This window comes from Ambystoma mexicanum, chromosome 7p (genome assembly GCF_040938575.1).
Source record: "Ambystoma mexicanum isolate Mex_15411 chromosome 7p, UKY_AmexF1_1, whole genome shotgun sequence".
Lineage (NCBI taxonomy): Eukaryota > Metazoa > Chordata > Amphibia > Caudata > Ambystomatidae > Ambystoma > Ambystoma mexicanum.
This window is the reverse complement of record NC_090939.1, coordinates 749300108-749326380: the sequence shown is the minus strand read 5'-3', so window position 1 is coordinate 749326380 and position 26273 is coordinate 749300108.

Here is a 26273-nt window from a genome sequence, read left to right as displayed (position 1 = left end):
AGAGAAGTCCGGATAAAGATGAATCCTTGCACCGTCCAATAGTAGCTCCCCTTTTAGTCTAGCTGCCCTGAGGAGGGCATCCCGGTCACGGAAGTTCAGCACCCGGGCTATGATGGGCCGAGGTGGAGCACCAGGTCTGGGCTTAGCCGTCAGGGCTCGGTGTGCCCGCTCAATGGCGAAGTGCGGGGAGAGCTTGGGAGAATCCAGTTGCGAGACCAATGTGCGCTCGACAAAGTCCTCCATTGGTTCATACACTTCGTTCTCGGGAACCCCGATGATGCAGAGGTTGTTACGCCTCGATCGAGATTCCAAGTCCTCGTTTTTCTTCTCTACCTCAAGGACTCGGTTGGAGAGAGCGGTGACCTCAGAGCGCAGGGCTCCCAGTGCATCCTCTGCGGAACCGACCCGTGTCTCGACTTCTGACACCCGGCTGTCAGTCCGCTCGATGTGGGCCTTAATGGAGGATATAGTACCGTTCATGTCATCCAGTTTTGAGTGGAGTGCGGTGAAGCCCTCGCGAATAAAGTCCATCATATTTTGGGATTCCGGTACTGTGTCGGGTGGAGGTGCAGCAGGGGCCTGCTCAGTGGTCTCCTCTGATGATCTCATCGCAGCCTTAGTAAACATGTTGATGGAGCTCTGTTTCCTCGCCCCTCCCTTGGTCATCCTGGCGATGTTGGAGGTCGAGTGCGGGTGAGGGGGGGGACCCCGGTCGCCCCGGGAGAAGGGGGGAGCCCAGGCCCTGTACCACTTGAGGCAGAGTGCGAAGTGTGGTATAAGACAGGGAGTAATGCAGGGGAAGCCGTGGCTGTGAATCCATGTAGATGTGATGTTGCGGCCACCAGCGCAGGCTACGAGGTCTCAGCCAGCCCAGAGAGGCGTGGGGAGGAACGCGAGGAGACCTCGGGGTGGAAGACCCCAGGGTTGGGGGCGATGACGCCCAGCGAACAATGTGAGAGCCTGGATCCAGATATGGGTGGTCGAGTGCGATGAGTGAAGGGGGTCGCCTCCCAGCGCAATGCCCCACAGGGTAGGCAGGCCGCAGCCTCGAGCACAGTGATGGAAAATAGGGCAGGCAGCCGGTGAGCAAAAGGTCCTGGGCGAAGTAGTGACACCAAGATCACCGCGGCCCCCTCAGAACACAGGAGACCCCCAAGGATGGAGACACCCGCAGCCCGCGATGACCAGTGGAGCGAGGGGACGAGAGAGATTCCGGGGGGGCTCCAAGACAAATGCAGGCCGGGGAGGCGCCAGGCCCGGGGTGACACCAACCGCTAATGGGCCCAGAGGCCGGGGGCACCGGCGGGTAATCCGCAGCCCCGTGTATGGAGGGGGTGAGGCAATGCTGCCGCCCAGGAAAAGTCCGCGGGGGCCTCCCCGACCCACGTACCTGGTGGCCGCAAGGATCCGGTGCACCGCGTGTGTCCCCCGGGCGCCGGAGTCCAGATGTCTGTGGGGGGGGAGAGCTCCGGCGAGGTCCAGCAGGCGGAGAGAGGGGCCCGGGCAGCTCCGATGCAGGGCGGACATCCCTCCGAGTGTGCCCCGGGTCGCGGCCGCTCGTGCCGGCGGTGCGCGGTCTCAGAACGCACCTCGGCCGCCTCCAGATCGCACCACCAGTCAGGGGAGAGGCGGACTGCCACCCGGCAGCGTACATCAACCGAGGCGGGGGCACGTCGCAGGCCCCCGGGCGAGTCTGTCCGCTCCGCCAGGGGACGAGTTTTGGCGCGGGAGCGCTGCAGTCAGGTGGGGGATGGTACGGCAGCGCCCAGGAATCGCGCTCCGCAGCTCCGATTTTCGACGGGATTCGATCCGCTGGGTCCCTGGGGTAGCTGCTCCAGAAACGTATAAGCCGGGATCGGCTATCAGGCGTTAAGAGTGCCAATTTAGGATCTCGTGATCTGCCGGCTCCGGAGCTCGAGCCTCAGGCGGCCATCTTGTTCGGCGCTCAACAGCGCCCCTTCTCTCACTGATTCAATGCTTGAGAGAAGCTGTATGAGGGCTTGACTGCTGTATGCATTTATATATGAATGTGTGTATCCGCGTGAGTGAAGTTTTCTGGTGAGTGTCATGTGAATGATTGGGAGAGGCTGTATGGGTGCGTGACTGCTTTTGTACATGTGTGTATAAATATGTGTGTGTGTGTGGGCTCGGGTGGGGGGCGCATTGGTGCAGGACAATACCAAAGTGAGAAAACATGTTCTTGCTGATTGTTTGCAATGCATACACCCAGCAAGAACATGTTTTCTCACCTTGGTTATTCCCTGCACCAATGCCCCCTTTGGGCCCCTGCCCCACACACACACACGCACATGCACACATGCAGTCACGCACCCATACAGCTTTCTCAGTCCTTCACATAACAACCACTCAAAAACTTTAGTCACGCAGAAATATGCATTCATAGATCTGGTATGGTATGGTAATGTTTATTTGTAAAGCGCCCATACACAAGGCAAGTCTTACAAAAACGCTCAATGATGGAGGGAACAAGGGGAAATAAACAACAGTCATTTAGAGCCCTTGAACTTCTGAACAATATAAGTCTTCACAGACAGAGTAAGTGCATAAAATACTATTAACAGTGTAGATAACAGCAGATAGGTCTCACAACGATTCTGCAATTTTTCAAAGTGCGTTGAGGAGCCACTATGCAAGGAAGGAAGACAAAGGAAGATAGATAGACGATCTTCAAGGCATGGTAGGTTCCGATCGTGTAAGTGCACAGATGGTACAGGGAAGGGGAGGGCTGGAGGGGTGGGCGGATAAGTGCAAGGGTTACGGGGGGAGTGCAAGTGTGCCCAGTCATTCAGAAGCTGGGGTAAGTCCTGAGCAATGCTACTCTCATGGGTCATTGACCAAGTACAGTAATGATGAGGCAAGTGCAGGCCCGGAGGCAAGTGTGAGAGGACTGGTGAGGGTGCCAGGGACCTGTGAGACTCTGAGGTACACCCGGAGGCCAGTCAGCAAGCTGTGTGGAAAAGGAGGCAGAGAGGGCTAGAGCGGAGAGAGAGGTTAGCAGGGTAGAGGGAGAGAGAAGGAAGAGAAGAGGAATGTCTTAAGGAGTTTCCGGAACTTAAGGAGATCAAGCTCAAGATGGAGGGCGGCTGGGAAGCTATTCCAGAGGTAGGCCCCTGCTGAGGATAAAGATCTCCCTCCAAATCTCTGCTTGGAGAACCAGCTCACTCGCAGAAGGTTGGAGGTAGATGAGCGGAGGGCTCGGGAAGGACAGTATTTAGGTAGGCATTGTTGCAGATAGGTAGGTCCCAGGCCCCAGAAAGCCTTGTGGCCAATGCAGAGGGTCTTGAACTTGATCCTTGCAGCCACAGGGAGCAAATGATTTCAGTGCCAGAGAGATGCGGTCCCTGGGCTTGAGGCCAAAGATAAGTCTTCCGGTTCTGTTCTGGATGCGTTGCAGAGGGTGCAAATCAGAGGCAGGGAGGTTGAGAAAGAGGCTGTTCCAGTAGTCCAGCCTTGAGAGAACTAGGGCTATGGAGACAGTGAGCCACTGGGGGAAGGTGAGAAAAGGAAGAGTAACTCTAAGGAGGTGAAGCTGGTAATTGGACGTTTTAGAAATGTCTGAAATGTGAGTGGAGAAGGAGAGAATGAAGTCGAAGATGACCCCAGGGATTTTTGCTTTGCAGGTGGGTGTGAGCGCAGGGCCAAGGGAGTCCCGCCAGAGTGAGAGTTGGAAAGTGGGATCTGGAGTCCCAATGCAAACGATCTCAGTCTTACTAGTAGTTGGCTGAGGGTAACCTGAAGGAGACTTGCGTGTCATCCGCATAACACTGGAAGTTAGAGATGAAGGTGGCAATCACACGTGCCAGGGCAGCCATGTAGATATTGAAGAAACAGAGGGATAGGTTAGAACCCTGGGGAGCGCCACAGGTTGAAAGAGTGATAATAGATAAAGGACCCAAGTTCCACCTGGTATGGGCAGTCGGAAAGGAAGGAGGTTAACCATGCCAGAGCCTGACCTGTGATTCCCTGAGTGTCATGGAGATGTGCGATCAGGATGTTGTGGTTTACTGTGTCAAAGGCAGAGGAGAGGTTAAGAAGAATGAGGACAGAGGGACTGTTAGTGTCAAGATATGAGAGCAGGGCTTCACGGGTGTTCAGAAGAGCAGTTTCCATGCCTCTGGATGCTCTAAAGCCAGACTGAATGCCGGGAAGGCAACCAGAAGATTTGGTGTGGAGGGTGAGCTGAGAGATAGCCAGCTTCTCCAGGAGTTTGCCCAGCAAAGGGGTGATGGAGATAGGGTGGTAGTTTGCCAGAATGGAGGGGTCGGCAGAGGGTTTCTTAATCAGAGGGTGGACACGGGTGTGCTTAAGAGAAGTTGAAAAAACTCCAGTGGCAAAAGAGAGATTGCAGATATCAGCCAAGGCTGGGGCTAGAGAGTCAATGTTGCCCTTAATGATTTTGAAGGGGAAGGAGTCAGCCTGTTTGGATGAGGCCTTCATAGACCAGACTTGTCTGGTGACCTCATCAGGTGTGATGGGAGTGAGAGAAGGAGGAGAAGTGGTGGAGGGGCCAAGGGAGGCTCCAGGGGTGTTGGTGTATGATGTGGCATGGAAGTGAGAGAGGAAAGGATGTCAGATTTTTGTGGTGAATTGTGCACCCAGGACAGAGCAAAGGTCCTTGGTGGGCGTGACAGTAGAGGAGGCTGCTGCAGGATTGGCCAATTCCTTACAAACGTTCAAATGTTCGGCTGTGTTGTTTGATGCCGCGGAGGTGCAGGCTTGAATAAAGACTATTTTCTTGGTTTGGATGCAGAGTCGATATTGCCTTTGAAGGAGGCATCAGACCAGTTATTCAGAGGGTCCGCCTGACAAATTCCATTTCCACTCAGCTGCCCTACACTTGCATTTAAGGGCAGTCAGATCAGAGTCACACCAAGAGTTGCACTTTTTGGAAGGCTTCGGTCAGACCCTCATGGCAGGGGAAACAGTTTCAAGGGTGTTAGAGATAGAGAGATTGAAGTTAGCAAGGGCTGTGTCAGGGTGGGAGTCAGCCGCAGGAGTAGGAGGCGGAGAGTAGGTGGAAGCAAAGACAGCCACTGTCACTCTTTTCATGGGTCTGGTGACTTTGAAACCGAGAGGTCACGCAGGGTGTGCCGATGCGAGAGGAGAGCTTCAAGTGTGAAGAGAGAAGAGAGTGGTCCGTCCATGAGTGAGAGTTAGTGAGAGGGATAGAGAGAGGGATGTTGGTAGGGATGAGAGCATCCAAAATGTGTCCCACTGTGTGCGTGGAGCCAGAGGGTAAGATAGATAGAGAGAGCGAATCACATAGGTTGTGAAAAGGACCTGAGGAGTCAGTAGAGTCCAGATGGATGTTGAGGTCACCAAGCAGGAGGAGTTGAGAGGAGGCCCCGTCAAGCCATTCCGAGAGGAAAAGAGTGAACTGTCCTGGTGGCTGATAGAAGGTGGCCACAAGGAGAGAAGATTTATGAGAGAGTGAGAGCATGCAGACTAGGCACTCGAAGGAGGAGTAGGGCTGAGTGGGGATGATGGACACAGGTATCCATTCTGGGAAGATCAACACCACTCCCCCTCCTGACCTCATGGGACTGGGCACAGAGAGGATCTTGTATCCTTCAGGGATGAGTGTGTCAAGGCTTGTGACAGAGCTGTCCTTGAACCATGTCTCCGTGATGGCGAGCACATCAAGATCCATGCATTCAAGGATGTTGCAGATGTCATCTGCATGTGTGAATTGTTCTGGTGGGAGTCGTGTGAATTATTGAGAGAGGCTGTATGGGTGTGCGAATGCTTGTGTGCATGTGTATATGAATGTGTGGGTGTGTGGGCTCGGGCTTGGAGGGGGAATTTGTGCAGGAAATAACAAGGTAAGGAAATATGTTATTGCTGACTGCAAGCAGTGGACACAGTCAGCAAGAACATGTTTTCTTACTATGGCATGATATGTTTTCTTGGACAAAAATGATAAAGTAAGCATGATGAGTGTTATTACGTGGCTAGACTGGCATATGTTGGTGCAGCCAGTTCACCTATGATGGTAACATAAGCATTGTAAGTGGTATTAAGTGAATAGATTGGCTGGCGTTGTTGAAGCCAATTTGGACTTTTTTAATTTTTATTTTGGCATGGCATTTTAATGGCAAACCAACGGGAGTATGTTCTTACAAGGGAATATATATGTTCTTATACGAGAACACTGGCATATATTGGTGCATGGAAATGTACCGGTACAGCCATTGTGAAAATGCTTTTCATAGTGGCATATACTGTGGGGGAAGGGATTATGAAAATGTGTTGTGGAATGCTACAAACACACTGTTGGTGACTTTCATCTATTGGATTTTCCCATGAATTGAGTTCCCAAGCTGTATAACTTTTACCCAATTTTTCACGAAGCATGCTCTATAATGCACAATTTTAAACCATCATTCAAAAAAATTTCTGTAGAGAGATGACCCACCCCCCACCCGAGCCACCGTCAGTTGATTTGTGCTCTCACACTGCGCTCGGTCGCTCATAAAGATTTGTGGGAATTATTTACGCCCCTAAAATCAAATAATTCCTCAGCTGCCACTGTAAGTGACCCACCTCCCATGCAGAAACCCTTTTTCTATGTTTATTATTTGTTTCTTGCATGCCCCGCCCCTCTCATAGGAGTAAAACATCCTACCGTGCATTCGTTTTTTCGATCCTGCCTCCTACATGGACCATCAGAAAGTGACCATGCCTGCCCTAAAACAATTACCTCACCCCACTGGGCAGGGATAGGCAACACACATGCATTCCCTCTGAACCACTCCACCGAGCAGAGGCCTGGGGGTATGAGTCCAGAGGACGGGAGGCTCTCAGCGACCCTGCAAGATGAGGGCACGCTGATTGAGCAGGAGGTGGGACACTTCTGGGCCTGGGAAGTGTGGCCAAGGTGGTATCCCCGTTTCATGTGAAGGACTGCAGAAGAGCCCTGTATAGACAGCCAGGGCACAGGTAAGGAGAGTCCGTTTTAAACCTTTTTCCATGGTGATTGCCGGAGCGTCAAGGTCTGGCAGAAGTTGATCATGATAGGGAAGCATCTTCGAAAAACAGTGGGAGGGCCATTCTGAGAAAGGTTTATTGGAAATCTTCAGGAAAGCTATTAAGGAGCAGGGCTACAAGAAGAAAAACAGGAAGGTTGCTACTCCCTCCTCAGATTCCTCTATTATCTCATCCTCTTCTTCTTCTCAGGCGTCACAGGTATCCTTATGCTCGTTTGAAGCTGAGCAAAATGGGTAATATTTGGATAAGGAGGTAGTCGCCTCTGAGCTGATCCAGGTGGTGAACCATATGAAGTTCTCAGCTCCTGTACCTTCTTGTCTACTGATAAAATGAATCAAGCTCTCCCTCCCCCCCAGTTCAAGCGCACCATGGCGAGTCGGTTGCCCTTACTCTCGAGGTACAAGAGGAAATCCTCAGGGAATGGAGGGACCCTGCGAATGTGGCAGTTCCAGGATTCTTGACCAAACTTTATACTCTGGGAGTGGAAGAGAAAGCTATGTGTTGTGTTGGGCCCACCTGCAGGGGAGGAGGCGGATTCAGGTAATAATGAGGACTGGAGGCAGGAAGCACGTGAGTAGCTTTGTTGATTTGTAGATCTGCTCCGAACATGAGAGCTGCACCATCAGCCTGTCACTGCCCGCTGCTGTCCTCCGCACCACAGCGCGTCACACAGAAGCATTCAAAGGATGCCCCTGTGCAAGCTGCTGCACGAGGAACATCAGCCCAGAGGCCCGCGGGGTGCTGCCACAAATAACGTGTGGGCGCAGCCGCACATTTAACAGTAACCCACTACACACCTTCCCCCTTAACCAAATATGCTTAGCACAAAGTCCTTGAATTTGCTTGGTAGGTGTCGCAAACAGGCACCATGCCGAAGATTTCCTTCCTCAACCGGGGACTCACTACCCACTTGCTGGATGATTCCCTTCCATAGCCTGTCGATCACTTTCCACATGAAGGCCGCTCTCCAGAGGTGCCTGCTGGGCCCCCTACGGGCCACGTGTCACTTTCACTCCAAGATTCTCACTTACTTCAGGTGTTTCACTTCTACCCAAATGCACCACAGGCACTTTATCCATTCCTAAAGTGCGAACCGGAGCACAGTCAACATGCAACCCATGGGGCATCGCACCACTTCCCACCTGCACTTTGATCTCCATATCGTGACACTTCACCAGCTGTCTCATACTCACTTGGTGCTATCATCCAACAACACCACTGTACCCATCACTTTCACAACTTTCCTTGGAGCGGACAAATATGGAGCACCGCTCCTCTCACTCTCGGGTTCTTTATTCTGGCCCAACTGTCCACACCAACAAGTTTCCTATCCACACACGTCCTACTGTCAAACCACTTCTTATACCACTCCTGGCACATGGCTGCCCTGCTGATCAACTCCTCCCTAATAACCTTGATGGGACCCAAGGTACCCAGCCAGTATGGAGTCAATTTATCAACCAGTTTCCTGTCTTTAAGTACCACTAAAGGTGTGACTCGTGTGCTGGAGTGAGGCATTTTCCTATAGGCTCAAAGCATGTCCCGAGTCAACCCGTTAACATCCAAATTAGATATCTTGGTTAGTTGTAATGTCCCTTTCACCACTCTATTTAATCTTTCTAACATTCCATTTTGGCCTGGACGCTGTCATTTCGTGGTGCACCGCTGCCTTCCGGAGATAATCGGCCACTATTTTAGACTTAAACTGCACTCCATTGCCACTATGCAAATGTGGACGGAAATCCTTCTATTCTACAGATTCCATCAAGGAAATCCACCACTTACTTGGCTGTCATCTCCTACGACCAGCAGACACATGGCCATTTTGAATAGTAGTCCATCAGAACAAACACATGCTTCTTCCCTTGGTAACATTTCGGTAAGGGACCAATAATGTCCAAGGTTTTCCTTTCCCCAAGGTTTTGTTGGAAATTTCACCAGCCATAGAGTGGGTTCGGTTGACACATGAGACTTGTCGCTGTACGCACACAATACGCAATGTGTCACTATTTGCTCCACCTCAGCATCCATGGTTGATATTCTCGTGTTCGCACCTGATCTCGAGCTCCACACGAGTTTTGTACGTGAAGTGTTGAGTATTTTGGATCCGGTTGGGCCGACCGTTAGGAAGGAAAAATGCATATTTGGAATGACAGCGGTGTGTGCCACCTAGGACATATCATTGATTGGTGAGGCATCAGGCCTAAAACTAGTTTGGTGGATGCTGTGTTGCAGGCTCCAGCACTCCAGAACAAGGATTCATTGAGACCGTTATTGGGGTTAGCAGAGTATTACTATAAATGTATCGAGGGACTTGCCTCTATGTGTTGCCCATGGGTCAACTGAATAGGAAAGCCGGTTCCATGCGTTTATAACGACACCCTAAATAACGACATACATTTAAAACGACACCTGAATAAAGAAAAAAGTTTAATTATTTTTTATTTTTTATTTGGGGGTTCCCCCCTAAAGCCCCCGTTTCTGCAGCCTTTTTACACTCCCCCTATTGCCCCTATCCCTTTTAGTCACTTACCCCACCCCATATATACTTTTACTAAAACATTCGACTTTTTGTCGTTATTCAGGTGTCGTTTCTTTCGTTATTAATTCTGCATACTGGAAAGCCATGCTCTAGGCAATATGGGATCTTCTCCAGAAAGGAGCCAGTTGGAGGGTGCATAGGAGCTAGATCAGTTGTAGTGGAGTGTTGAATGTAGAGAGTCACCAAGAAAGATGGACGGCCCAGGTAACTCATGATTCCTCCACTGGCAACAGTCCTGAGGGATAGTTATTTTTCCTCCAATTCTTCAGGGGAGACCTGCCATCCTGTAAACAGACAATACTGTGGCTCTGGCCCACTTGAATAAACAGAGGGGTTTGTTACAGACCCCTGAGCAGTTCTCTCTGGAGTTGCGAACTTGGGTCGAGCAAAAAAATCTTCTTGAAATCAGGGTGGTCCACATAAAAGGAAAGGATCATCTGTAAACAGACCACCCGAGCAGGAAGTTTCCTTCCACTTTCAGAGAGCCTCTTCCAAAGGTTTTCTTTGATCTCTGCCAGACAGAAGTTCGGGACTCCCGAACTGGCTCTCTTTTCCTCCCCAAAATATGCCAATCTTCCGAGGCTTTGTCAACGCTCCCTGCAAGGGGGGTGGGGGTCCTTGGGAAGCATAGGCAATGGCCATAGAATGGCCAAAGGGGCTTATGTATGTGTTCCCTCCCCTTCCAATGCTCCAGAAGGTCATGCTCAAGATTCTAGACTCTGCATCAGAAGTCATTCTCATTGCCCCTATTTGGCTGTAGAGGTCCTGGTTCTCCCTGACCCTGGATTTAGCAGTAGATCCAGGGTCCCCATGCATTAATTCCCTATCCTATTATCCTATTATAGAGTTACAGAGGATGGGAAGGCTCCAAAAAGCAGCTGTGAGGCCTGGGCATTGATAGGTAGAAACGTGAAGGCCTAGGGTGGTCCGAAGAAATAGCTGTGCAGTCCATAATGATAGGCGTCCCTCCACGTTGAAACGTTGTGATAGGCATTGGAATTCAGATTCAGTGTACTAGAAAAAAGATTGCAGTCAGGAGCTGCAGGATCCCAGATGTGTTCTAGGTTTTGCAGGAAGTTACCTTGGATCTGGAGGTCTCCCCCTCTAGGGCACAAGGGGCAGCCGTTAGGTCCTTCTGGTCGCCCTGGGAGGCTTGGGAGAACATGGGTTTGGTGGCTCGCCTCCTGAAGAGTCCAACCCCCTCCTTGGATCTTCCCTGAGTCGTGAAAGCTCTCAGTGTTCTGGGTGGTGATCACATCTGCCAAGAGATTGGGGGGATTGGGCCTTTGGTATGTATGGCCCCCTATTTGGTGGTTCTGGAGGAAGCCCTGTTCCTCGGGTGTGATCCATTCTTTCTTCCCGATGTCATTTCTTAATTTCATTCATCCCAGCAGATCTTTCCTCCTTTTTTTCAAGAATGTTTTTTCCCCAGACGAGGTGGCATGGCGCCACTTAGATGTAAGGCGAGCTGTGCTTGCTTACTTTGGCAGGTCTAAGGTTATAAAACATTGTGAAAGTCTCTTTGTGACATTGGGAGGTGACTGTCCTGGCAGGAAGAGTACTGTACAAACCATTGGCAGGTGATAAGAGAAACGATTTCCATGGCCTATTCGCTGGATGGGAGGCCCTAACCTCCAAGGATCTATGGACGATCAACTAGGGCTATGGCTGCATCTCGGGCACTGGCACAGGGGGTTTCCATCCAGGACATTTCTAGGGTGCGCACGTGGGCAGATCCAAACACTTTCATTAAGCACAATAGGTTGAACATAAACTCCCAGGGTTCCAGGGGATTTAGTGAAGGGGTGTTGAGTGCTAGTCTATATTGAATTTCTACTAGATGTCGGTCACAATAAAATGGTGTTGTTTGGTGTGCAGGACATCTGGTTGTTCAACATGGGCATTCTTGATGCCCCACTCCCCAGGAGCTGGTATTTCTAATACATAAGTACTGGGGCGAGGAAGAAGGACGTGGAGGTAATGCTCGGTTTACTTGCTCGTATTCTTCATTACTTCTCGTCCTGCTCTTCTTCATCACAGTGCTTGCATTCCCTCCATCCAGATCAGGTTCATGGTGCACTCACTTTATCCAGAAAAATGCGCTGTCGATCAGACACTGTGTGAACTTACAAAGTGCATGGACAGGTTGATTTTAATTAAATTACCTTTGTCTCTGTCAGTTATTGAAGGTGCATTTTTTTATTTATTTATTTCAATTCTTGGGAATGCGCCACATCACCCGTAGGCCTGAAGGCGCACTTGAATCTTGAATCAGGAGTACATTAAAGAGTAATCATTTTTATTCCTCGGAAGCTGGTGATGTATTTTCTCCATGTCATGTGCATTAAGTACTTTAAAATCAGCTTCCAGGGAAAACATTTTCTTTAGATATTTGAGTCACTGTTGATGTTGAAACGAAAGGAAAACCTGTGACAGTGATCGTCAATAAAGTAAAGCAGCTAACTTGGTATAGTACATGCATTAGTGATTAGTGCAGCCATCTTTGAGCCATGGGGTGTTGCTCTGTCTGGAAAAGATCCAAGATTATGCTAATGTCGGGACTATCGGGACTCGGGGCTAGCTAGGCTTTTGGTCATAGCCACTGAGCTTCTATCCGGGGTTACAACCAAAAGACCTGGGGCTATAGCCCCCGAAACCCCAACTAGCGACGCCTCGGTTTAAACCCACAGTAAAATGGCTGCTTCGAAGAAAAGAATTCTGCCTCGTGATTATGGCTGTTCTGTCAGGCAGCAGGTCTGGAGTAACACGCTTAAATGGACACTCCAGAGTGCTGGAAATGGAGAACATTTCCTCTGGGAGCCCCCTCCACACTCTTTGCAGGTTTGATGGTGGTTAGGGTGTATGGATAGGGTTGTGGACAGAGCTGAGAAGCGGAGCCCCAGTCCAGGTCTAGCACACCCTATCCCTTCAGGAAACCCTATCCAGGCAATTTGCATACATGCAAAGAGCATTTTGAGAACATAAGACTGACCAATGCAAATTGGTTTTTCTGCTATTTTCATTTGTCTCAGTACTCACTCTAGCAGTAAAAATGTTTGTAAATTGCAAGACACATTTGAACAGCGTGCTCATAAAATGTGTGGTTTGGGGTGTTTCTGTACAGAGCTTGTTATAAGTTAATCGTTATTCTAAAGACTTTTTATGGGAGAGTGTTGGTGAGGAGCAGATCTTGGACACTGCTGGGCCAGCCTAGAGAAAGGGATTTGGTCACAGGGACAGAAGGGCAAGGCAAACTTTGCTGGAGCTCGGTCCCAGGAGGGTTTCTGCAAAAAAGCCATGACCTGTGACAGGCATCAATGCACCTTCCTAAGGACCCACATTTCCCGATCTATATATAGAAAGAACTAAGCCTTGTCCTTGCCCGCGAACAGAACAATTTACCCAGTGCTTCAGATGTTTTGAAGTGGGAGTAAAATGATTTTTAGGGAATAGAAATGCAAGTCCAATTCACAATGGGAGTATGTGATAAGCGAGAAAAATACGTTCTAACTGGAAAACGAATGTTTTTGTAATAATTGTTCCCTTGCGCCTATTTATTCATACACGTTAAAGTATACATGTTTACTTCTTTCAATCAGGCAGTGATAACAGTAGTTTCTTCCTGTGGTATTATGCGCACTGCTGGTCCAACATGTCCATGGGGCTGTGTGAGTGAAAGCAGGGGCACAAGGTCCAACGTGTCTGTTTCCTATTTTTTGTTGGGAGTATTTTTACGCACTATCTTTATTTTTTGGGACTATTTGCCACTTCTTAGGGAGTACAAGTGGCTGACACACCCCTTATCTGAAGGGCCAAATTAGCCACTGTTTCTCGAACCAGCTGATCAGGGCATTGAACTGTGTGCTGAGATTTCCCTATTCCATGGGTCCCATCCGACACAATAATCCCATCTCTTTTGATTCCAATGTGTGGTCTCTGCTGGAAGAGTTGAACCTGAAAGGCCCACATCAAGCACCTTTAAACTTATAGAAGTGGGATTGGTTTTTACTAACTGCCTTGTTTGAACTTACTTCTGTAAATATTCTATCTTTCACAAGAGAAAGAGTGAGGGGGCTTCATTGCTGCAGGTGAGCAGTGGTGGCAAGCGACAGGCATTAGGCGGAACGACCGCATTCACTCCTTTCTTCACCCTGCAGCTACATACTTTGCAGTGTCACTTTACCCGATACGGGAAACCAAACCTCCATCTTAATTCAGACCAGATTTCTGGGACTAGGACCTCTTGGATTCAAACATATGCAATGGCTAAAACTCCAAGATTTCATATGAGTGACAACATTGAAAGAATCGATTTTTATCAAGAATAATAGGTACCAGGCCCTGAAGACGGATTATATCCGAAATGCGTCGGCACACTCATAAAGGAGCCTATTAGAGTCAGACTATAGACCTTGAATTTTCACAGAAATGTGATTACACCCTTGTGTGACAACAACACAACCATGTACCTTACCACTGCATTTTAAGTGGACTATGTAGTAATTTTTGAATTGTGAAACCGTGATGTCAATGGTTTATTAGAATTGACGTTCTTCTTTATTTACTATTGTGTTATGTATACTAAAAAATGAAAATTTAAACTAGTGCAGTGTCTGTTTTTTGGCAATAGAAACCTTCACACACATACAGTTGTTTCCAATTTATTGCTGGAAATGAAGTTATTATTCAACAAACATATTGAATTTGTGTAATAATTATACTAGTCATGAGGATTTATTGTCCCAGAACACCTTTGTAAGAGTTACTACGGGATTTATATCCCCATAAGAGTGCGCTAGTGGGTCTCCTGTTAGCGATTAACAGGTTTTGCTTCATATTTGTTTCCCATTACAGTCTTGGTTGGCCCTTAGACTGTCTAACCCATACGCACCTGAAATAATTCAATGTATGTACCCATAGTTAAGGATTGCATTGGTGCATCTTGCACTACTAGTAATGACCACAATTTAACTTGTTGTGCCCCCCCCCCATCCCTCCTTATTCATTCTCATATATGAAAAGCAGGCATAGCCTTGGGAGTTGGATTTGTCGCCACCGCGGATATCAAAGTACCATGCTTGATGCAGTTTTTTTTATTAGATTCTCTCTTATCCATGACATGTATTTGTGGTGCCATCTGATGTGTTAATATTATTGAGTACCGATTGGCACAATCCTTGGGTGAGTTGCTTTTCAGTTAGTTTGCATGTTTAAGATAGCCCTTCTTATGTGAGTTAGAAAAACATTGGAATTTTGTCCCACTGAATGAGGGAACATTTTCAGACTACAAATCCTTAGGTCTGGATAAACTGAGAAGATCATGTTGAGTGCAGGCATGAGGGAGGCTGCTATAGTTGACGGTATAATGTTTAACTTGGGATACCTGGAAATTTCATCTCTAGCCACTAAGGCAAAGGTAACCTGTTGACAAAGGAACACAGAAGTTCAATGCAACCGCCTACACAATCACTTTTGGAAGAGGGGACACAAGCAAATGCTCTTGGCATTTCCTTTTTGTTAGGCTCGGACAGACCTGACAATGCTTGAGGGTGGATTCTACCATTGTGTACACAGTCGGGAGCCATACCTTGTGCTCCTGAGACTTTTCATGGCTGCTATTCCCCGGCAATCTTCATGAGTCACATCTATTATCTTATGTTACAGCCCCCTGGGTATGACAACAGAGGTGTGCCTGAGACGGCAACCATCATGGGTAAACGTAATTCAGTTTGAATCATTTTCTGCGTTTGCAGCTCCTCAAAATCAGCTCCTGATGATTTTTTGCTAGTTTCCATAGCATACCTCCATCAATAAGAATGGGTCAGCAGACAGTATACTGGCATTGTGGAATTTAGAGGAGATTTTCATGTCCTTGAAAGGAATAGAGAGGGGCCTTGAAAGGTAGACAACATAGTTGAAGTATTCCTCAGCCACAAAGGGATGATGTTAGTCACTGCCACTGTTAACCTGCATCGCTCATTCAGGGAAGCTCTCAGCGCTGGCAGTCTCCCACTACAGGTGTATTCCCGGGTCTAGGTATGGCGGCCATCTGTGACTGTTTAATTGCGGATACCTACTGTGCAATGGGCTGAGGCCTGCGGCCTTGTGTGGCCTAGGCCCTCCACCACCCTGCATGATTCTCGCGTCTAGTTGTAGCCCCCTCCTTTTGTCTGTTGTATGTTGAGGCCTGCTGCATTTTTAAGCCTGGGCCTCCTGTCCACTATGTGCGATTCTCGATAACAGATGCAGCCTCCATCTTTGTTTACTATATGATGAAGCGTGCTATACTGCAGTGCCTGGGCCTCTCTACCACTATAGAGGATTCTCATGTCTGGGCGTGGCTGCTGTCTTTATTTACTGTGTGCCTAAACCTACTGCACTGTAAAACATAGGCCTTTCTCCCACTATACGGGATCCTCAAATCTAGGTTTAGGTGCCATTTTTGTTTGTTATACATGGATACCTGCTACAGTGTGAAGCCTAGGCCCATTGGTATGGAACTCTCAATTCTAGACCTGGACAAATAAGCAATCTCCCAGCCTACGGTATATATATCTCACACCACTAGTGTGGACACAGGCCACAGCCTTGGCCAAGCATCCATGCACGATAGAATACAGCTACGGCTAAGCACATCGGGTCTAGCTTCACCCATAGCCGTCCAGACTGAAACACCTGACATACCTCAACACCTCTGCCACTAGCAAACAGCTACCACCTCCCGAAAGGAACCCGGTATAGCTGGGCCCATATAGACTATGTTATGTTATGTTATGTCAACAATAGCAATCTATCTCTAAACCTCTACAGCACCCACCCATGTTTCTGACCTTTCCTGGGCTGCTTAGTCGAGTCTTGCCAGCCACCCAAGGATTAGAACGGCAACATGCACACATGCATCCCATAAGCCAAACTCCCTAGAATTTCCAACCACATCGACTACGGTCACCAAGGGCATTGCAACCAAGGAAAAAAGCGCATTGAGGCCACACAAGTGGGTAAAGAGAGCTATATAAATAACCAAATACAATGCAATACAATACAGGAAATTGCATGTCTGGAGAAATAGTCTGCAGGCCTATGTATGATTTTAATCATATAGTCTTCTGGAAGCAGGTCACAATTCTCTATACGAGGTGCCATCTTGGCTTCTGCATTACCATAAATGGTGAGCAGAGATTGATGATTTGTAATGATGGTGACCTCTTTACCAAACATGAACAAGTGATGCAATTCATAGGCCCAGATGACCCCAATGGACTTGCTCTTTGACTGAAAAAATGCCATGTTGATATATATAAAGCTCCAGCTGGCACACAATACAACCTTTCTTCTATTTGTTACTACAGGTTTATGTTGCCCAAGAATTGCACCCAAACCAACCGGCTGGCATTAACTATTACTTCTGTGCACAGCATGGGACAGAAGTACATCATTCAGCACCTGCTGTTTTACGTTTCACATTCTCAAGCAACGCTTGGGATTGTGCATTCCATGCATAGTCCTGACCCAGCCTGGTGAGGTGGCAGATGGGCACGCCGATGGATGCACATTCTTGAATGTAGTGGGCACAGTAGCGTGTCATCCCCAGAAACGAGCAGGGAGGGGCAAGATTATCTGGTTCAGGTGTTTAGGTGAGGGCATCCACCTTGCTTGGATCAGGTAACATTACATTGTTGACTTGTTCAACTCAAATTTATTCTTAATGAACCTGAGTTGTACATCCTCCAGTGTCATACAGACTCTGCCGAGTGTACTGTCATGGGATTCTTGCGAGGTGTAAAATACTAAAATGCCCTCACTGCAGTTCATGCAGTCAGGAATGATTGAATATTTTTGATATATTCAATGAAAAAACTTTGTTAAAGGGACGTTATGGTTAAGTTGCATTAATAAAAACCTTTGAAATTTAATGAATAAACTTTGTTAAAGCGACGTTATGGTTACAAGTAAAACCAAAAGACCCCAGAAATTCGCCAGTTATGGTAAACTTAGCAACCACCGTGCACTGCTAAGACTAACACCCAGGACATCAAAGATGACATCACAAATGTGATCAATGACATCAGTGATGACATCATATACCTGGGCCACTTGTTTTTGTTCAATGACATATATAGGCCAGGTGGTTTTATTCACTGACTGTCAGAATCTTAAAATTGAAAAGGTGCTGTATATCTAAACGTTAACCTTGTCATATGTTCTTAAAGTACTTTCCTTAGGGTTTGGTCTCAGCTCATGGTGCACATACATGTGGAAATGAGCAGGCCTCAAACACACAATTCATTTGTATACATGAAGATAAACGTTAATGTTATTAACATTTTCTGATGATGCTGTTTCTTTCTTCCTTACTTTAGTTTCACTGTATGTGCCTCTGATTTGTATGCATTGTGGTTCTTCATATGTATTGTTTGTACTAGCACCAAGTGTTGTAAGTCTTGAATTGTTAGCTAGTACACGGTTAACATTACTGAAAGCTATGATAAGGTAGCATTCATTATTGTACTATCCAAAATTACTAGTTTATAAATATTGTACTTCTATGGTGGGTGCATGCTGCAGTCATTGCCTATGCTTATATATGATTAGGTTTCTGTATTAACAACAACACTCCAATACAATGATTTTAGATGAGTACATCCTTAAACAGATTAAGTAGTTCATTATAGGTCTCCCTATCACCCCTGACATCTTGTTACCAACAATATAAACACAATCCCTTGTGGGGACTTTTCATCAAAATTTATTTCACATGTGATGTCATCAGTGATGTCATCAATGCCATTTGTGATGTCATCTTTGATGTCCTGGGTGTTAGTTTTAGCAGTGCACAGTGGTGGCGCGAGTTATGATTGCTTAGCTTACCATAACTGGCGAATTTCTGGGGTTTTTTGGTTTTACTTGTAACCATAACATCCCTTTAACAATGTTTTTTTATTGAATTTCACAGGTTTTTATTAGTGCAACTTAACCATAACATTCCTTTAACAAAGTTTTTTCAGTGACATTTATAGGTTTTTATTAGTGCAACTTAACCATAATGTCCCTTTAACAAAGCTTTTTCATTGAATTTCATGGGTTTTTACCAGTGCATGCTATTTTCCTACAACTTACTAATGTCATACTTACCCAATATAGCAATATTTGTGTCCAATTTACAAAGTGTCACCTTAAAACTCTTTCCCACCTTCAAGAATAATTTAAAACACTTCTATACACATTTTGCAACTATTTCAACTGGTTTTGCATCCGTAGACGTCTACGAACATCTGACTTCATTGCAAACCTTCCGGACAGTGCCACATGACCATACGCTGGCGCGCGGCATTCTGACGTGTCCGAGAACCTGTCTGCACTTCACAATAAGATCTGTGCTTTGTGAACAGTTCGGAACTGCATTTTCTACAGATCTAGGAATTTTCAACTTCAAAATTTACCTTGCACAACTCCTATACCTATTCCTACTCATTATCCATTAACAATCTCGTACACAGTACATAATTTTAGCAAAACTGCTATTTATCTTAAAATGGCATCAGCTAATGCCATCCTTCCTTCACAAGAGCCACCACCACTGCTGTAATCAAGGAGCATGAGAAACACTGCCCCCTACCTTAGAAATAACACACATACAACATTTTCCCCTGTCCACCTGCCCCTCCATATTAGTGTTTGGAGCCTCTTCCCTCATTTCCCTCCCCACCTTTCATTCTAAGCTCTCTTGGCAAAATAAAATACATCCGAAAACAACAAAAGAAATGTTCCTTTAGGAACCACCTTTCACAGTTAAAAAATAGAAGTAAAAAAAAAACATATAGGGCCTCATTACGAGTATGGAGGCAGCCATGCCCTTAATAAGGGTATGGCTGCCTCCATACCGGGTTCCAGGTCTGGGTCCCACGAAAGGGGATTTACCATGCTATTCTGACCTTGGAGGGCCTAGTAAATCCCTTTTGCGGGACCCAGACTCGGTACTTCCCCATTCCCATTTCAGCCCCCATAGGGCTCAATGGGAATGAGGAGGGTGCACAACGGGCCCGTTGATAACGGGCCTGTTGTTAGCACCCTCTACTGCTAGCGGGACCCGCTAAGGACGTCTGGTCAGACCAGATGTCCTTAGTGGGTCCCACTGCAGACCTCGGAATAGGGCAGCCCGTAATGAACGGTGCCGGTCTTGTACCGGCACCGTTCATTACGGGACTGCCAGGGTCCTAATGAGGCCCATAGACTCCATCTACTTTATATTTCTCATTGAAATACAAAGACTCAAAAATATTTCACAACATTTCTATTTGTATTTTGTGTTATGCTAATGGGAATATTGTGGCATTCATCCCCCGTTCCAGGGGCTAGAACAGTGGATACCAGCCCAGCAGCCCAAGTTATCAGCCCAAGCGAAACAAGGGTGGATAACGAGGTCTCCGGACCGTTATCCCTCCATTCCAGCCCCTGTAATGGGGGATGAAGGCCATTAGCAACCTAGGTTCCCAAAGCAGGAACCCGGGGTGCTAAAAAAGGATTTTTCTTCCTAAACCGGGACGCCTGCGGTGTCCCGGTGTAGGAAGGAAAATACTTTTCCAAGGTGGCCACCATGAAAAGGGAAGGCGGGGTTCCATACAGGGCCCCTCTTCGGTTCCCATGGCAGCCTGCAGAAGACAAAAAAAGAATCCTATGACCATATTACCACAAGCACATTTTTCTTCCCTTTCAAACCTATTACAATTTTGAATAACTTTACCACAAAGCCAGTCCCAGGTGGACATGGCCACTTTAACCTCATGTGTTGTCCCTCGTGGTCATCGCCAGTATCCAGATTGTCCGGATCATTACCTTATTCCATGACCCAGACAATGTGGCCACTGCTTATGGCCACAGGCTACACCTCAGTCACCAAAGGTATATCACTATTTTTTGTACCTACATTATGACACTTGTCAAAAAATAAAACATAGACACATTTGCAAAACCATGCTTTAAGGTCCTTGCCAAAGCGCGTTACACAAGATTCCTGGAAATCCACCCATGTTTTATTTTTTCAAAAGTGTCAAATGTATGCACATACAATAGTCATATAACTTAGCCCAAACTTGACAAAATCCATTCAGACTTTACAAAAACATGTATATCTGGATTTCAAATCTTTTTTGCAAACTTTTGTGTAGATTCGTCAAATTGCACTAAATTTATAAGCTTTTTGCAATATTTTGGGAACCCCCCTCAAATTTTGCCCCCTCTTGACAGAACCCCACGAGACTCTGCAAAAACATTTATATTTAGATCTATATTCTTTTTGCAAACCTTTGTCTAGATTTGTCAAATGACACCAAATTTATAAGCCTTTACAATATTTTGGGACCCCCTCTAATTTTGCCCCCTGTTGACAAAATCCCACCAAACGTTGCAAAAACATTTATATCTAGATCTATTATCAGTTTGCCAACTTAAGTGTAGATTCGTCAAATGGCACCTCATTTATAAGCCTTTACATTATTTTGGGACCCCCTCTAATTTTGCCCCCTCTTGACAAAATCCCACCAAACTTTGCAAACCCATTCAGAATCGGGTTAAGAATATAAATGCAAAATTGTATGCAGTATTATTAAGTGGTGCCAAAGTTATAAGCCATCCAAGAACTGATTTTCACCAACCCTGTGATGCAGAGGTGCCGGCGAACTTCAAAGGACTGTTTGCGAACATTCAAACTGTTCGCAGACTTTCGCAGTGAAAAACACCCGTTTTTTTTGCTTCTTGCAGCCATGTCCCATCCCATCCTCATCACCCCTCACCTCCCCAGAGATTATTTGATAAATTTGACAAGTGCAATGTTGTGTTTTTTTATATGTTTTACTGCGATGTCCGCGGACACCGGCCGATGTCAGTGAATCCAAGATGGCGGGCTCATCGAGAAAATGTGACGCACCTCACGCTTCACTCCAATCAATCAGTGAACACGTTGATGGTCCGCGGTCATGACGTACCCCCACTAGCCAATCGGTGTCCTGTCCGTGGTGAGAACAGGGAAGTGTGTCTGCGGAGCGGACATAGATATCACTAATTTTTTGGGACCTACTTTGTGGTTGTTTTAAAAAAAACTACTGGATGGATTTCCACCAAATTTACAAAAGCATGCTTTCGGGACCAAGCCGCCACTCCTGCCGCAAATTTGGTGAAAATCCATCCCGCGGTTTGGGCTATAGGCGTGAGCACATTTTTTCTCCATTCAGTATATGGGAAAAAAAGATAATTTTGGACCCCCCCCTATAACTTTTTGGGGAAATGTGTGTGTGTCTTTTCAAAATGTTCAGCATACTTCCCAACATCCCACAAACCTGGAATGTGGCATGTGGGTAGGTTCCATGGTGTAGACAATATAGAAAGCGTTAAGCGAATTCAATTCAGCACTCCAACTAAGTCAATGCCGAGTCTGGGATGCCCAGGGGAAGCCCTTAATTATATATTTTTATGACAAGTTCATAGATCTGGATAATAAACCCTTGTATAACGCCCCTCTCTTTGAATCCCCCTGACCTCACTGAGCCAAGAAGTAGGTTTGTTTTGCAAATTAAAAGATTTATTTGAAAATTAAACTATATATATATATATATATATATATATATATATATATATATATATATATCACACTTTTATAATAAATTAATATTTGATCGCACACTTATGAATATGACAGTGATCAACAATGGATAATATTACACTAGCACACTTTTGTAATTACTTAGGAGTTGGTATGGAAAGGATAAGGTAGCTGAGAATGCTTTTATGGTTTCAAGGAAAAACAATGATGGAAAGAATGCAGCACAGAAATAAACTGATATGGTTTCAATAAGAGAGAATATAATCACTTTTCCCCTTGTGGCAATTCACTCCCCCTCTATGCAGTATAAAGAGATGGAAGGGGAGCACACAATTTTCAGAAATACCATCAAATGCAATACCAATTCAGTTCCCCCCTAGCAAGCTTAGAGCACAGGGATGATTTTAAAACACAGGCAAAAATACTTTAAATGTGATTTGCAAAGAAGTGAAAATATGCTAAAAATGATTTTAATTCCCTATAGGAGATTCAGGGTAGGTGACAGCTACTTTGAATTAGTTCAGGTCTACACTAGCAATGATTCATGAGGGATTATCAGGTTGAAAATGAATTTCAGCAATGCAAGCAAAAGACAGCTATTTTTGACAGGTGAAGAAGTTTGAGCTAGTTTTCAATTCGCGGCACTTTTTCTGAGTGCGTCGAGCGCGATTACGGAAAAACTATAATGAGTATAAAGTCGGTTTAGGGCTTGTTGGAAAGCTTAGATTCATAGCTTTAGAATTTAAAATGAAGTTAAATCTCATTCCTAGCACATATGGTTCAAAAGATACGGACGATTTTGTGGAGGTAGATTTTCAGAAATTAAATAATGATTCAGAATGGCAAATGACACTTTTACAGGTTTGAAATCACAGAATGAACACACGATTTCTATGAGGCAGTTATAAATAGGTGGAAATGGTTTGAATTAGATTATTTGAGACTAAGATTGGTTTTGCACAGTTCTGGCTGAGTACTCACACTATAAATTTGAAATAGGCCGTCAAGGTCTGGTCAGGTTTGGTCTGGTCTCGGTTCTGGATCTCTGGTTCTGGTCTCGGCACTGCACATCGGTCTGGTCTGGTCTGGTCTCTGGTTCTGGCAAAAGTTCTTGGCACTGCACGGTTTTCTGGGTTTTTCTGCACAAGGTTCTAGGCCAGAATCAAACAGCTTGCCCGGCTTTTGAATAGTTTGGTTAGGTTACTGGATTCTGAGGCCTCTGAAGGATTCAGCTTGTGGACTAGGCCTCTCTGCTACAAATTCTGAAGTCTGGATTCTAAGTTCTGGATATGGTCCTTCTGGATATTGTCTGGTCCGGCAAAATGCTTTGCAAGAAATCAGTTTGAATTGGAAAGTGAATGTCCCTAGCTGGATTTCAGTGGGTCTTTTTATGTCTTTTGAAAATGGGTGCGTGCGTGGGCATAACTAAGTCTGCCCCTCGCAACTTATCATTGGCCAAGTTCTCCTCTCTCCCTTGATTGGGGGAAGGAAATGGAGTGTCATTGTGATGAGGTATGTTTATGGGTCAGAGGATCCTCCCCTTGTCACTTTGCACACAAATCTATTTTTGATCCAAATGCATATTTATCTATGACCAATTTTTCTAATATTATATGTCCAGTTAACATATTTTCTGTAGCACCAAACCATCCGATCCCTGTCTTTGTAAGATGTCGTGTCCACTTCTGACAGAATTCTGCCTTTTCATCAAGAACACAACCTCTAAACCTTTCCAGAATTTACACAAATGTGCGCAAGGAATATGGGCATCAGATGATAAAGTGTCAGATTTTTAACATACAGACATTTGGAGCAATACCCTATTTTCCGCTTCTACCCTCAGAACATACCACATAGTCCTAACCCCTCTTAAAATGTGCACAGAAAAATCACAGGAATAATGATATTATTTATATAATTTTGACAGTTATGTACTATGAATTATCCATCTTTTTAAAATTATGCTCTGGCCCCTATGGGTGTGGTTTAGGTTCCAAAGCACATGGGGGAATTTCTGTTTGTCCCCGCCTCCAGCTCAGGTGGCACCCCGAGGCAGCACCCCTCCCATTTCCTTCCAAGAGGAAGCCATTTACGACCCCTGATTTAGCATTTGCCTGAGCCAAGGAAAGTTCATTGTTCTGTTTTCCTGCAGTCCCCTCCCTGATTCACTCAGAGAGGTGTGATTTCCTTTTGGTGGGGGCAGCAGAATGCAGCCAGGCCTGTGAACAGTAGGTGTTAAGAATTATCATTAACCAGCAAGGCTTTGAAGTTTCCAGCTAACTCAGGTTCCTTGTCAGCTCCTGAAAGACAGGCCTCCTGTCAGAGTTTAGACCGTTAGCGCCGGTTAGTGTTGAGCGCCGGTACTGCACCCCTTTTTGGGAGCTGTCTTGAATTAATACATTTCAGATTTTGAACAGCACCATATTCTTTTGCACTGATTTCGCTCATGGCGCTTCTGGCCCATCACGCTCGCACTGGTGGGTGGCAGGTCAGGCGACCATTTTGGTGTGCGCAAACCTGCGCGGTTTTCCTGGATTCTGGCGCAAGTGTGGGCTTTTCGGCCATCTTGGATTTTCTAAGCCCACAGTACCAATGTGGTAGCATAACAATTCAAACGTGGGTCAAGACACCTGACAAAAGTATAAAATATACATTTTCCTAATTTTTATTTTTTAAGCGGTATGCAAAACATATCCTTGCCATATGTGATATGTGTGTCTGTTCGAAAGGTTCAGCATAGTTCCCAACACATACAACCCTGAAATTTAGCTTGTGGGTAGGTGCCATTGTGCAGATAATGTCAAAAGTATAAGATATGCATTTTTTTATTTATTGTTTCTTTATCGGTCTGCAATGCTAACCCCTGCTTTGTGTGGGTATGTGTTGGTTCGAAATGTTCAGCATACTTCCCAATATGCTACAAACCTGAAATCTGGCATGTGGGTAGGCTCCATGGTGTAGACAATGTAAAATGCATAAAAGATAAGCAGTCTGCAATGCTTACCGCGGCCATATGTGGATATGTATGTGTGTCTGTTTGAAATGTTCAGCATACTTCCCAAAATACAACAAACCTGAAACTGGCATGTGGATAGGTTCCATGGTGTAGACAATGTAAAAAAGTATAAGATATAGATTTCTCTAGTTATTTTCTATTCTGTCTGCAATGCTAACCCTGCGCATATGTGGATATCTGTTTGTGTGTCTGTTTGAAATGTTCAGCATACTTCCGAACATGCTACAAACCTGAAATGTGGAATGTGGGTAAGTTCCATGGTGTAGACAAAGTAAAGCGTTTAAAAAATAAGCGGTCTGCAATGCTTACCCCGGCCACATGTGGATATGTGTGTGTGTCAGTTTAAAATGTTCAGCATACTTCCCAACATGCTAAAAACCTGAAACTGAAATGTGGGTAGGTTCCATATTGTAGCCAATGTAAAAAGTATAAAATATACATGTTTAGAATTTATTTTGTTTTCGAAGCGGTCTGCAGTACTTACCTCTGGCGTATGTCGATATGTGTGTGCGTGGGTGTGTGTCTGTTCAAAATGTTCAGTATAGTTCCCAACATGCTAAAAACCTGAAATTTGACATGTGGTTAGGTTGCATGGTGTAGACAATGTAAACAGTATAAGATGTACATTTTTCTATTTTTACTCCTTTTAAATGGTCTGCAATTCTTACCCCTGCCATACGGTTCCTCGCACCGTAGTTGTGACATAGTTCTATGTAAACTTCAGCAGTTCATTATCCCTAAACTTTCCCCACTATCAGCATTCTAGCTGATATTAGCGGCACACACTTTTGAAGTCATGCGGATGACACAAAATGGTGCTTCTGCAGCAATGCGGTTGACAGGAAAATATGCATGTCTCTTCAATAGTGTCTGCAATGCCACTGTCCGTCACATCGTGGCAAATCTCTCATGATAATTAATCTTGGGAGGATAGCTCAGAGGCAATGTGCTTGCCTTGGAAGCAAGATGACACAGAGCAACACAGGTTCGATCCCCGGGCCTGCAGTTAGAAACCTCTGATATTAAATGTGTTACAAATAACCTACCATATCATATCAGTTACAGAAACTGCATTTCCCACGGATGTTGTTGAATGAATACCATCTCAATAG